This window comes from Hemitrygon akajei, unplaced genomic scaffold, assembly GCF_048418815.1.
Source record: "Hemitrygon akajei unplaced genomic scaffold, sHemAka1.3 Scf000038, whole genome shotgun sequence".
Lineage (NCBI taxonomy): Eukaryota > Metazoa > Chordata > Chondrichthyes > Myliobatiformes > Dasyatidae > Hemitrygon > Hemitrygon akajei.
Window position 1 is genome coordinate 9,507,069 of NW_027331924.1, and position 14,506 is coordinate 9,521,574.

General features: G+C 49.5%; 1 long non-coding RNA gene across 1 annotated transcript; it reads right to left on the reverse strand.

The window, feature by feature from the left end:
- Positions 1-3,211: 3,211 nt before the first annotated feature.
- LOC140720238 (uncharacterized) lies at positions 3,212-10,946 on the reverse strand. Its single transcript, XR_012097136.1, has 5 exons — positions 10,877-10,946; positions 8,133-8,155; positions 7,940-8,058; positions 4,474-4,589; positions 3,212-3,393 (listed from the first exon to the last, which is right to left on the reverse strand). It is a non-coding gene; the product is annotated as an uncharacterized lncRNA (long non-coding RNA).
- Positions 10,947-14,506: the final 3,560 nt, after the last annotated feature.

The following is a 14,506-nucleotide window of genomic DNA, read 5'->3' on the forward strand; positions in this document are numbered from 1 at the left end:
GAGATGTGGGGTGCCAGAGGTTTTTAGAGTTCAGATTGAGGTTTAGGGACAGTGTTGAGGGGATTTAGAGTTCAGTTTATGATTTAAGGAATGGGATGTTTGGAAGTTAGTTTTCATATTAGGGTAAGGGGCGGAGATGTAGGAGGTTACAGTGCAGATTAGGATCAGGGATTGGGATGGAATTAATGGGAGGACAGATTCATGTCAGGTGACGGGTTTTGGGGTGTTAGAAGTCAGGTTAGGCATACGGCAGGTTTGTGAAGGATTTAAGTGTCGGATTGGGTTTAATGACAAGCATGTGGGTGAGGTAGATATCATTTTGGGTTTAGGGACAGGAATGTGTGGAGTAAAAGCTTACAATGTGGTTTAGGGACAGCGATGCCAGGTAGTTCGAGGTCACATGAAGCGTTAGACGTCAGATATAGGAACTTAGAATTCAGATGATGATTAAGGCAGGGTCGCGATGTTTTAGTGGTCAGATAGTGGTCCCACTATCAAGGGACTAAATGACTACAGGCCTGTTGCTTTGACATCTCTGGTCATGAAGTCCTTTGAGAGACGAGTGTCGGCTCACCTGAAGGACATCATGGGCCCCCTGCTGGACCCCCTGCAGTTTGCTTATCGGGCAAATAGGTCAGTGGATGATGCGGTCAACATGGGACTTCATTACATTCTACAACACCTCGACAACCCAGGAACTTCTGTGAGGGTCCTGTTTGTTTACTTCAGCTCGGCGTTTAACACCATCGTCCCAGAAATCCTCCACTCCAAACTCACCCAGCTTACTGTCTCCCCCGCCATCTGTCAGTGGATCACAAGCTTCCTGACTAACAGAGTGCAGCAAGTGAGCCTGGGGAGCATCATCTCTAGCACCCGGACAATCAGTACCGGATCCCCCCAGGGATGTGTGCTCTCCCCACTGCTCTTCTCCCTTTAAACTAATGACTGCACCTCACAGGATCCATCTGTTAAACTCCTGAAGTTTGCAGACGACATAACTGTCATTGGCCTTATCCGAGACGGTGATGAGTCTGCATACAGACGGGAGGTGGAACGGCTGGTCCTCTGGAGTGGTCAGAACAATCTGGAGCTAAATACGCTCAAGACTGTGGACTTTAGGAGGAGGCCCCCAATACTCCCCCCACTCACTATACTCAACAGTATTGTGTCTGCTGTGGAGACCTTCAGATTTCTGGGTGTCACAATCTCCCAGGACCTGAAGTGGACACCCAACGCAGACACTCTTATCAAAAAGACTCAGCAGAGGTTGAATTTTCTACGTCAATTCAGGAAGTACAACCTGTCTCAGGAGCTGCTGATTCAATTCTATTCAGGAATAATCCAGTCTGTTCTCTGTTCCTCCGTCACTGTCTGGTTTGGATCAGCTAGCAAACAAGACAAGAATAGACTCCAAAGAACCGTCAGGGCTGCGGAAAGGATTATTGGTGTGAAGCTGCCCTCGATCCAGGACTTATATGCATCTAGAGTCAGGAAGCGAGCAAGCAGCATTATTGTAGACCCATCACACCCTGGACATCACCTGTTCCAACTCCTTCCTTCTGGTAGGCGCTTTAGATCACTGTATGCCAGGACAAATAGGTACAAGAACAGGTTCTTTCCGTATGCCATCAGTGTTATCAAGACTTGAATTTTAGTTTATTATAAATCAAGTCCACCCGTACATTCAACTAGAAGGACCTCATTGCATAGAGTTTATGATTATTTGCACTATTGTTTTGTTTGTTTTTAATTCTGTACAGTGAGAGCTCAGTGAAACCGGCATCAAATTCCTTGTATGTGTCCTCATACTCGGCGATAATAAAGGATTCTGATTAGGAATTAGGGACACTGATGTGTTTGTGTTTATAATGGCGGGGGGAGTGTGGAGATTGAACGTCAGATTGGAGCATGGGGACTGAAGGTACGTCTTGGCCAGAAATGTCAACGTTTTGCAATTTTCAATAGATGATCCCTGACCTGCTCAGTTCCATAAGAATTTTGTGCGTTGCCTATCTGACCACTTGTAATCTTAATACTTGCCGTGCGGTTGCCTCTCAGTTTGATGCCTGGCCGACCTGTCGCTTTAACACAGGTCACCTTGTACTGGCAGCAACTTCGTACCCCTTTTCTGCACTCTCTCTCAAGTACACACACACACACACACACACACACACACACACACACACACACACACACACACACACACACACACACACACACACACACACACACCACAATCATTCACGATCTCCCAGTCTCTCTTTACCCCGCCCCCACGCAAGCACTCCACTCGGCCAATATCTGACTTCTCTCTCTTGCAAGCACTTTCCAATCTCCCTCCATTTTCTCGCGGTCCACAGCACTGCTGCTTCCAATGCCCCTTTCAACAGGACGGCCGCCCGGGAATAACAGCTGAGTGACGAGACGGTTAATGAGAAGATCTGGAGCCCGGACTGGATACATTGAAGCTGCATCTAGGTTGCGCTCAGGCCGCGACTTTATTAATGAATTGAACCACCGAGGTGATCGGGTATTTCACCGCGCTGATCACCTGCTCCCTGAATTTCGACTGAGTCACCGCGTAAATAAATGTGTTCGTGCACAAGCTCAAATTCCTCATCAAAACGCCGACCGCATGAAATATCCATTCGGAATCATTGAAATTGTTACCAATTGCCTTGACCTGATAATATATGAAATTTACAACAGTTGTCATCCATAGGAGGATGAAGCTGCCGGAGAGGGTGAAGAGTAAAACCACAGACCTCCTCCTGCTCTCCATCTCCGGGTCACTGCGGTTCTCCCCCTTGCTCTGACCCTTCAGCCCCTTACGGACTCTGCTGGCCACTAAAATGTGCCTGACTGTCAGAGCGTTGAGGAGCAGGATCACAGCAAAAGGGAGCAACGGAGTTAAAACAGTCTCCACCCAAGCCTGTGCTACCCACGCGGGGTCAGTTTTAACTTTGTCCCTGAGTCCACAGAACCACGGCACATTGTCGATGATCATTTTAGGTTCTAAGAGGAAGTAGCGGGGAATGTTTTTCAGACAGAACAGTACGCTGGTGTTTGTTAGAACCACAGCCGCAGTTTTCCCGGTGCAATATTTTGTTTTCAGCTTCTGACAGCAAATGGCGACAAACCGATCAAAGGTGAAAGTGACGGTGAACCAGACAGAACAGTCTGTGGCTGCGAACCTCAGTACGTTGATAACCCTGCACACAGGGGTAATGTTCAAAAAACTGTGCTTAAAGTAATTGTTTTTTATCCGGTATAAAATGCCTTCGAAAACAATAGTCAGTCGATCCGCCGCTGCCATGGCCACCAGGTAGCGAGTGGTGCAGGTAGAGAGGCCGCACTTTCCCCGGGACAGGATCACAATTGCCAGTAAATTCACTGCAGAAAGGAAGAGAGAGAGACAGGGTGCGAGAAGAGGGAAGAGAACAGACACACGGCATTATTGAACACAATCACCGTGTTTCGGCTAAAGTTCAGAAGTGCGAGAATTTGTAACCAGCTGCTAATCTATCATCTGACATGCCTCACATTATCTCTGAACTCTTTTCTTCACTGTGCAAATAAGGGGATCTGTGACTGATGTTCGGTGCTAAAAACCAGCTGCATGAACGACAGCGATCGATGCTAATCCTGATTCCATCTCTGATGGGGCCGGTTTCTCTGACTGAGCCGTGACTGAGCAGGCCGCGAGGAACTCGGCATCTGGTGGGGCTGAGGAGGGGCAACGCACACAAAGCAATGGATGGTCACGGCAGCTCGAGGGCTTTTATTGAATTGAACAAACACCGACCGTGTCGGGCCCTTCTTCAGGACGAAACGATGCTCCAATTTACGACGGGTCTCAGCGGGAATGTCGGGTCAATTTAGTAAACAGTGGCTGAATGGCTCCGTTAATGGATTAATTCTACAACGCAGAGCAATTCCATAACAAACTTCAGTATGTCCGAGGACACTGATTCAGCTGATAAGACCCAATTATTGACCAGCAGACAGTGGGATCCGACGATGACAGACTCAGCAGGGAGACATAAAACACAGGACCAGGTGTTCAGTCTGATCAATATCTCAGAGACAGTCAACTTCACCATGTAAAACCCTCCCGGTCGCCCAGTCGCATCTTCGGTGCGGGGAAAATGCCTCTCTCCAGCATGGGGCATAACTCTGAACGAATTCCCAGTAAAACCCTTCCAATCACACCTTCCCGGAGAGTTTCACTGGGACTACTCTGGAAAAGGTGTAATTAAAGGGACGAAAAACGTCCGGGTCGATCCCTGCCGGTGGAGGTTGTGACAGAAGTTTTGTTTCACTTGTCATTAAATATGAAAAATCGGATGTCGAATTGACAGGATTGATATTTCTGACGGATATATGTGTAATAGTCATCAAGTTGGAAGCTGGTAAACTGATCGGAAAAAGGTTAATACATAGAAATACCAGACATGAAGTGTGCACACTCACCGGGAACTCCAAAGACAGCAATGAACACGTACAATATTTTCCGCACACTCTTGTAAGTATCCCACATTGAAGACATTTTCTCTGTCCAGTGATTCGTCCCCCGTGCTACCGGCGATCTGTCGGAATGGAATGTTAAAGCAGCAGAAGCCTAGGGTTTTTAATAGCATTTAGCGAATCCACCGGGACAGACTTAAACAGATTTAGAAACAAAGATATTGAAACTATTTCCAAACCGATTACGTCAGACACGTGCAATCCCCATGGTGACAGATCGCGATTAATTTAGTGAATTAATTGTGAAACGGCAAAGAATGGATAATGTGATGGTATTAAGGGCTGTAAATTGGGAGTAGCATTCTTCCAGCAAAACACCATCAGACCCATCTCACCACCTCTTGCTTGTGTCTGTGTGACCTTTGACCTTTAGTTGAGGAAATTGTATAGAAGATCCTCTGGAATAAAACTATCTCTCACTGTCATTCTGCAGCAAGTCTGATCGCACCTCACCTGAATGCGACCTTAAACACGGGAAAATCTCCATATACTGGAAATGAACTCAACACTCGCATTTCAATGCTACTTCCCATTCCCATTCCGACACGTCAGTCCGTGGCCTCCTCTCCTGTGCGATGAGGCCACTCAGGTTGGAGGAGCAACACTTTATATTCCGTCTGGGTGGGATCCAACCGGATGCCGTGAATATTGATCACTGGAACTTTCCGTCAATCTGCACCCTCTTCACCATTCCCCCCATTCCTGTTTCCCTCTCTTGCCTTATCTCCTTATCTGCCGATCAACTCCCTTCCTCTCGCCCTTACCCTTTTTCCATGATCTTGTACCCTTTCCTATCAGATTTTTCTCTCTCCAACTATTTATCTCTTTCACAAACTCACTTCACCCCGCCCCAGTCTCGCATTCACCTATCTCCTACCACATTGTCCGCCTTCTTCACTCCTCACACCTCCCCGCGTCCTTTTGCTCTAAATTATCTTTCTTCTTCCAAGTCCGTTTTAAGGGTTTCGGCCCGAAATGTCGACAATACACTTTTCTACAGAAGCTCCCTGGACTGCTGAGTTCCTTCAGTATTTTGTAGGTGTTGCTTTGAATGTAACTTGATCCATCTTTCCTGATTATCACTAACCCCCCTCAGGGTACCGGGGGTATTCCAAATTTTATCCTGGGTCAAAAACATGTCTACGTTCATCACCATTGAAAAAAATGTTGACTCTGAGAAAAAGATACACTGCCTCATTGTGAGCATGTTGTAATCATAACACCCTGTAACCTCATCAGGACCCACCCCTAACCCTACTCCCTGGCCTGCACACTCAGCTGTCTCAGTGGGGGGTGAGCATGTTTTAATCATAACACCCTGTAACCTCACCAGACCCACCCCTAACCCTACTCCCTGGCCTGCACACTCCGCTGTCTCAGCTGGGGGGGTGAGCATGTTTTAATCATAGCACCCTGTAACCCCACCAGGACCCACCCCTAACCCTACTCCCTGGCCTGCACACTCCGCTGTCTCAGCTGGGAGGGGGTGAGCATGTTTTAATCATAACACCCTGTAACCTCACCAGGATCCACCCCTAACCCTACTCCCTGGCCTGCACACTCCGCTGTCTCAGCTGGGGGGGTGAGCATGTTTTAATCATAACACCCTGTAACCTCACCAGGACCCACCCCTAACCCTACTCCCTGGCCTGCACACTCCGCTGTCTCAGCTGGGAGGGGGTGAGCATGTTTTAATCATAACACCCTGTAACCTCACCAGGACCCACCCCGGACCAGACTGCACGGCTCACAAACTCAGCAGTCTCGGCTGGGGGTAAGTATATATTAATAATAACACCCGAAAGTGCCACAGAACACGACGGAGAGCTGGAGAGGCGGAGAAGATAGTTTAGTTGTCGATGTGTGTACATCCGTGGGCGTGTGACTGTGTGTTTATGCCTTTGACCATACGAGGGGTGATTGATAGGTTCGTGGCCTAAGGTATAAGGATTCAATTTTAGAAAATTCAATTTAGATTTCAAGTTGAACTCAGTCATGTTGTGAGCACTGCTTCCTAAGGTTTCTTTTAACTACTCAGCTCTGGTTCAATACATAACACCCAATCCAGTAGAGCTGTTCCCCGAGTAGGCTCAACGACAAACTGCTCTAGAAAGCCATCACATTGCATTCAACAAACTTACTCTCTTGAGATCCTTTACCAACCTGATTTTCCCAATTGACCTGCATGTTGAAATCTCCCATGATTATCATAACATTGTCCTTTTCATCAGCCTTTTCTATTTCCAGTTGTAATCTGTGGGCCTCAACCCACTGACTGTTGGGAGGCCTGTATATGACTGCTGTCAGTGTCATTTTTACTTTTGCAGTTCCTTACCTCAACCCACAAGGATTCAACATCTTCCAATCCTATGTCACATGTTGCTACTGATTTTCCAGCAGAGCCACACCACCCCATCAGCCTTCCTTCCTTCCTCCGATACATTGTGTAACCTTGAACATTCAGCTCCCAACTACAACCATCCTTCAGCCACGTTTCCGTGATGGCCACAACATCATACCTGACAATCGGTAATAGTGCAACAAGATCATCCACCTTATTTCCCATACTCCATGCATTGAGATATAACACTTTGTGTACTGTATCTGCTACCCTTTTTAATTCTGCATCCCTAATGCACTGATACTCATCCTGCTGGCTGCAATTTTGTCCGCGCATCTGTCCGCCCTATCTGACAGTCTGACTGCACGCTGTCTTTGCATTTTTATCATCAGTCCTATCCAGAGTCCCTTCACTCTTGTTCCCACCCCACTGCCAAATTAGTTGAAAACCTCCCTAACAGCTCTATCGAACCTCTCTCAGAGAATATTGTTCCCCCTCGGGTTCAGGTGCAACCTGTCACTTTTGAACAGGTCATACTTCCCCCAGAAGAGATCCCAATGATCCAAGAATCTGAAGCTCTGCCCCCTGCACCAGCTTCTCAGCCACACATTCAGGAGGGGGTGGGGTGAAGACCTGTGTCAGTCAGAGTCTGCACTCCCAGCTCACAAAGGACTTGTGTATTTCCCTGACAATCCCGGTCACCACACTGATACCTGCTTTTATTCCCTACAATATTATCGTCAGTATTAAATTCCCAGCTCCTGTGGAAGGATTCAAATTCATGTTTTGGCGTGTTAGTGCAGTGTGCCTGGGATCGGGACACAGTGGTTCATCTGCCAGTCCCGTGTATTGGTTGTATTGTGACCCTGTGCTGGTGTGTCCAGGGGTCTGACTTCTCCAGCTGACCATGTGACAGTGATGCCTCCCAGTCGGTGGGGTTGATGTGGAATAAACTTTGGTTCCCCTTAATTATAATTATAAATATAGGTTCTCCTCCTATAATTATAGACAATCCTTGCTTCAAATTAGAACGCAACTGAACAAGGAGAAATGAGTCTTTGTAAGTTTTACCTCGGTCAATGGCATCAAGTGTTTCTCTCAGCACTGTGTTCAACAAATAGAGGTGATCGAATTTTTCAACCGGTAGGGCCTCATCTGTCACTGACAATTCCTGGACATCATCACTGATTCTGTAAATATTAAACTGCTGGTTATGAACTGCAATTTTGAACTATACAGGTTTTCACTAAAAAGTATGTCCTACCTCCTGTTCCAATGAGCTTCCTCCTGAAATAAATCAAACATAAATCTGATTAGACTTGGACTTACTGTCCACATCCTGAATTTCATCCAAATCATTATAAGGTGTTGAAAATTCCCACTCCCGCAATCACTCACACACACGGACAATAGAGAACCACGGGGTAAATGACAGGGAAAGTTTCTGAATGTCAGACCATTACTAAGAGGATGAAACTTACAGGGAAGACAGGACAGGTTGTCCATTTTCATCTGGATATGATATCAGGGTGACAAGATGGAGGAATTTAAGATCAGTGATGGATTTAATTGTGAGAGGTGGGGGGTGAAGTACCGCTCTTTATGGGAAGAATTGTGGGAGATGAAATTCCAGATGGATTTTAATAAATCCCATAAGAAATTTAGTGAAGAGGAACTCGCTGCCACAGGAGTGGTTGAAGCGGAACAGCAGAGATTGAATGTAATGGGGAAACTGGATAAACACGTCAGCGACCATCCAGTTTGGGGCTCTGTTGCTGGGTGTGGTGAGTATGTGGGAGGAGAATTTTGAAGCAGGGAAATTGATAGAAGATGATGGACCGAATGGCCTGTTTCTGATGGAGACTGGACGAGATGTACCCCAGGCCACTGTGGGAGGAGATTGTTTCTGATGGAGAGCGGACGAGATGTACCCCAGGCCACTGTGGGAGGAGATTGTTTCTGATGGAGACCAGACGAGATGTACCCCAGGCCACTGTGGGAGGAGATTGTTTCTGATGGAGACCGGACGAGATGTACCCCAGGCCACTGTGGGAGGAGATTGTTTCTGATGGAGACCGGACGAGATGTACCCCAGGCCACTGTGGGAGGAGATTGTTTCTGATGGAGACCGGACGAGATGTACCCCAGGCCACTGTGGGAGGAGATTGTTTCTCATGGAGACTGGATGAGATGTACCCCAGGCCACTGTGGGAGGAGATTGTTTCCGATGGAGACCTGACGAGATGTACCCCAGGCCACTGTGGGAGGAGATTGTTTCTCATGGAGACCGGACGAGATGTACCCCAGGCCACTGTGGGAGGAGATTGTTTCTGATGGAGACCGGACGAGATGTACCCCAGGCCACTGTGGGAGGAGATTGTTTCTGATGGAGACCGGACGAGATGTACCCCAGGCCACTGTGGGAGGAGATTGTTTCCGATGGAGACCTGACGAGATGTACCCCAGGCCACTGTGGGAGGAGATTGTTTCTGATGGAGACCGGACGAGATGTACCCCAGGCCACTGTGGGAGGAGATTGTTTCTCATGGAGACTGGACGAGATGTACCCCAGGCCACTGTGGGAGGAGATTGTTTCTGATGGAGACCGGATGAGATGTACCCCAGGCCGCTGTGGGAGGAGATTGTTTCTGATGGAGACCGGACGAGATGTACCCCAGGCCACTGTGGGAGGAGATTGTTTCTCATGGAGACTGGATGAGATGTACCCCAGGCCAGTGTGGGAGGAGATTGCTGAGCCTCTGGTGATTATCTTTGCATCATCAATGGGGACCAGAGGTTCCAGGGGATTGGAGGGATGCAGAGGTCATTCCCTTATTCAAGAAAGGGAGGAGAGATAGCCCAGAAAATTATAGACCAGTAAGTGTTACTTCAGTGGTTGGTAAGTTGATGGAGAAGATCCTGAGAGGCAGGATTTATGAACATTTGGACAGGCATAATATGATCAGGTTTAGTCAGCATGGCTTTGTCAAAGGCAGGTCGTTCCTTATGACCCTGATTGAATTTTTTGAGGATGTGACAAAACACATTGATGAACGTAGAACAGTAGATGTAGAGTATATGGATTTCAGCAAGGGATCCAAGGGGACATTGATTTGTTCAACCAGAATTGGCTTGTCCACAGAAGACAAAGTGTGGCTGTAGACAGGTCATATTCTGCATGGAGGTTGGTGACCAGTGGTGTGCCTCAGGGCTCTGTTGTGGGACCCCTTCTCTTTGTGATTATTATAAATGCACTGGATGAGGAAATGGAGGGATGCGTTAGTAAATTTGCTGATGACACAAATGCTGGGGATGTTGTGGATAGTGTGGAGGGCTGTCAGAGTTTACAGCAGGACATCGATAGGATGAAAACTGGGCTGAGAAGTGGCAGTTTGGAGTTCAACCCAGATAAGTGTGAGGTGGTTCACTTGGTAGGTCAAATATGATGGCAGAATATGGTATTAATGGTAAGACTCTTGGCAGTGTGGAGGATCAGTTGTCTGGTGAAAAACAGTTTACTGCCATTTGTAAATGCTGTGTCTAGGAGCGATGCATCTGTTTTCTGTCTTTGATTGCCCTGTCTGCATTGTATTCCGTGTCACGTGATTGTAATGGTAACTAGTCACGTGTGTGGGGGTGTGGTAATAGTGAAGGGAATAAGTTACGTATTCGTGCTTTGTTCTGGGCAGTTTTGATCTGAGGACGGACAGATATCATATCATTTGTTAACCGCTTTGTTGCTGATTAATTTACGATTAATTACGCTGAAGTTTCATTGCTTCATGATTGTCTGTTGCAGATAAAGGATCGAATACAAATCTTCGACATTTTGGAAGGTGATTATTCGTGTGATTGACGTGTGCGTCATACAGGTCGAACAATCTGTGTGAGATCACCAGCAGCAGCAATTGATTTGTTAGAATTGGCCGCTGTGCTGTATTTATTTCAAATATACCACTGTTCATTTAGTGCCCTTTGACAGAAACAAATTGAAATGTAATCCCTCACCTTGAGAAATATCACACCGTCTTTTTGATCCATCTGTTCTTTTAACTTAGTGATTTCCTCCTGAATAATCCTTATATTCTCTTGGAGAGCTAGAAGATTTTTCTCCATTGTGTCGAGAATCCTCTTCTCTTCTTCTCTGATATCCCTGAGTAAGCTCTGCTCTTTCTCAGTGACAATCTGGCGCAGTTCAGCAAACTGGGATGTGATGTGGGTCTGAACGCTGTGTGACTGTTCCTGTCGAATGAAAAGTGAAGATTAATTTACTGTATTGCTGTGTGTATTTCCTGATGACATTAAGGAGACCATTTGGTCCATTAATGTCCATGCTAGCTCTGAAACATTCCCATCAACCCCATTCACTGACGTTTTCCTGAAATCTATTCTCCCCATTGACCCATTTACTCCCACCTGATTCACATACACCCTCCCCACCTTTACAGGGTTAACGGTAATTAGCCATTCATCCGGCATGCCCTTGGGATGTGTCGTAGTGTCTTGTGGTCACAGGGAGAGCATGCAAACTCCACACAGACAGCAACAGAGGTCAGGATCGAACGCTGGTCACTGGAGCTGCGATACTCGGCTATTCTGCATTAAAGGGAGCAAAACCCGACTGTAATATCAGAAATCCTGCTCAGGAAGCCTCACCCGAACTCCGGAAATCTTCTCTTTCTGTTGCTGCACCTTTTTCTGGAAGTCTGATTTCTTTTTTGTGAGAGAGTTTAAGGAAGATTTTATCTGATCCTGGAAGTCAGAGAGTGAAGGAAATAGAAACAAAGATGCATCAAAAGAAACAGGTGATCAAACCCGATTATCACACAAAATGCCGGAGGAACTCAGTGAGTCAGGCAGCATCTATTCAGGGGAAATAAACAGTCAGAATAAAAAGGTTGGGGACGAGAACCAGCTGACAGGTGACGGGTGAGACAACGTGAGGGGGGACGTGGGGGAAGGGTGATGAAGTGAGAAGCTGGGAGGGGACAGGTGGAAGAGGTAAAGGGCTGGAGAAGAGGGAATCTAATACAAGAGGACAATCGACCATGGAAGAAACGGGAGGAACTGGGCTGTTTGCGGCCCTGAATGGTGACGAGGGAGGAGGTTAGGAGTCAGGTGTAGCACTTGTCCCGCTTGCAGGTGTCAGTGCCAGGAGGGAGATCAGTGGGGAGGAGCGAGTGGATCAGGGCGATACAGTACGTGGACCGCGATCCGTATGGAGATCGGAGAGTTCGGGGTGCGGAGGTGGGCTGTGGGACGGAGAGATGCTAGAATCCCGTTGGAGATGGCGAAAGTTGCCGAGAGTGATGTGTTTGTTTTGGAGGCTCATGTGATATTATGTAGGACAAGAAAAGATGGGTTAAGTATCAAATTAACGTTAGATTACCTTGTAGATTTTAACAGCTTCTTTAATCGGCTTGAAGCGGTGCTCTCTGTGTTCCTGCGCGTCTCTACAGATCACACAGATCAGTGTCTTGTCCGTTTCACAAAACAGCTTCAGTTCTTCCTCATGTTCCTCGCAGTGACGTTTACTTTCCTTCCCTTTCGGATTCTGGTTTAGATTCCGAGCTTTTTCAGCCAGATTTGCTAAGGCCTGACTGGTCCTGAGGGTGCGGTCAGCAAACACCGCTCTACATTCCGGGCAGGAGTTTCTCTCCTCCCTTTCCCAATACCGTGTGATACAAGAGCGACAGAAGTTGTGTCCACACTCCAGTATAACCGGATCGGTGAAGAAATCCAGGCATACGGGACAAATTACCTCCTCGGTCCAACTCTCGGCCGGTCCTTTCGAAGCCATGTTAACTCCCAGCACTTCCTGATTCAGAATGCTTTCACTTTCGGGGGAGCTGCTGATCCCCTGCAGTACCGCGATTGTCCACTACGTGCGCTGCAGACTCGGGGAATGAACATTACGTTGCCGTCTGTGCGAAGGAATTGTGGTATCTATATCAGGGAGGGATCAGAAACAGATTAAGCAGGTCAGAACAGAATGAAAACCGCCATGGACTGCCTAAGCCCGGCTATGAAAGGAGGAGTGTTGGGGATGGGGCTAGCAAACCCATCGTTTAAAAACCCAGTGTGACAGAAACGTCAACTGAATCTCCACAGGCCTCATCCCTGGGATCAGAAGGACCTTCCCCTGGAAGACGATTGAAGTCGTGTGGTGAAAGCAGAGGCCACAGGGCTGATCAACCCTAGGAGAACTGCTGGTGGCCGCCTGTGTCCCGATCGGCGTGATGGGCCGATCAACCCCCGGAGAGCTGCCGGTGGCCGCCTGTGTCCCGATCGGAGTGATGGGCCGATCGACCCCCGGAGAGCTGCCGGTGGCCGCCTGTGTTCCGATCGGAGTGATGGGCCGATCAACCCTCGGAGAGCTGCCGGTGGCCGCCTGTGTTCCGATCGGAGTGATGGGCCGATCAACCCCCGGAGAGCTGCCGGTGGCCGCCTGTGTCCCGATCGGCGTGATGGGCCGATCAACCCTCAGAGAGCTGCCGGTGGCCGCCTGTGTCCCGATCGGCGTGATGGGCCGATCAACCCCCGGAGAGCTGCTGGTGGCCGCCTGTGTCCCGATCGGCGTGATGGGCCGATCGACCCTCGGAGAGCTGCCGGTGGCCGCCTGTGTCCCGATCGGCGTGATGGGCCGATCGACCCTCGGAGAGCTGCCGGTGGCCGCCTGTGTCCCGATCGGAGTGATGGGCCGATCAACCCCCAGAGAGCTGCCGGTGGCCGCCTGTGTCCCGATCGGCGTGATGGGCCGATCAACCCCCAGAGAGCTGCTGGTGGCCGCCTGTGTCCCGATCGGCGTGATGGGCCGATCAACCCTCGGAGAGCTGCTGGTGGCCGCCTGTGTCCCGATCGGCGTGATGGGCCGATCAACCCTCGGAGAGCTGCTGGTGGCCGCCTGTGTCCCGATCGGCGTGATGGGCCGATCAACCCCCAGAGAGCTGCTGGTGGCCGCCTGTGTCCCGATCGGAGTGATGGGCCGATCAACCCTCAGAGAGCTGCTGGTGGCCGCCTGTGTCCCGATCAGCGTGATGGGCCGATCAACCCCCGGAGAGCTGCCGGTGGCCGCCTGTGTCCCGATCGGCGTGATGGGCCGATCAACCCTCAGAGAGCTGCCGGTGGCCGCCTGTGTCCCGATCGGCGTGATGGGCCGATCAACCCCCGGAGAGCTGCCGGTGACCGCCTGTGTCCCGATCGGCGTGATGGGCCGATCAACCCCCAGAGAGCTGCTGGTGGCCGCCTGTGTCCCGATCGGAGTGATGGGCCGATCAACCCCCAGAGAGCTGCCGGTGGCCGCCTGTGTCCCGATCGGCGTGATGGGCCGATCAACCCTCGGAGAGCTGCCGGTGGCCGCCTGTGTCCCGATCGGAGTGATGGGCCGATCAACCCTCGGAGAGCTGCCGGTGGCCGCCTGTGTCCCGATCGGAGTGATGGGCCGATCAACCCCCGGAGAGCTGCCGGTGGCCGCCTGTGACCCGATCGGCGTGATGGGCCGATCAACCCTCGGAGAGCTGCCGGTGGCCGCCTGTGTCCCGATCGGAGTGATGGGCCGATCAACCCTCGGAGAGCTGCTGGTGGCCGCCTGTGTCCCGATCGGAGTGATGGGCCGATCGACCCTCGGAGAGCTGCTGG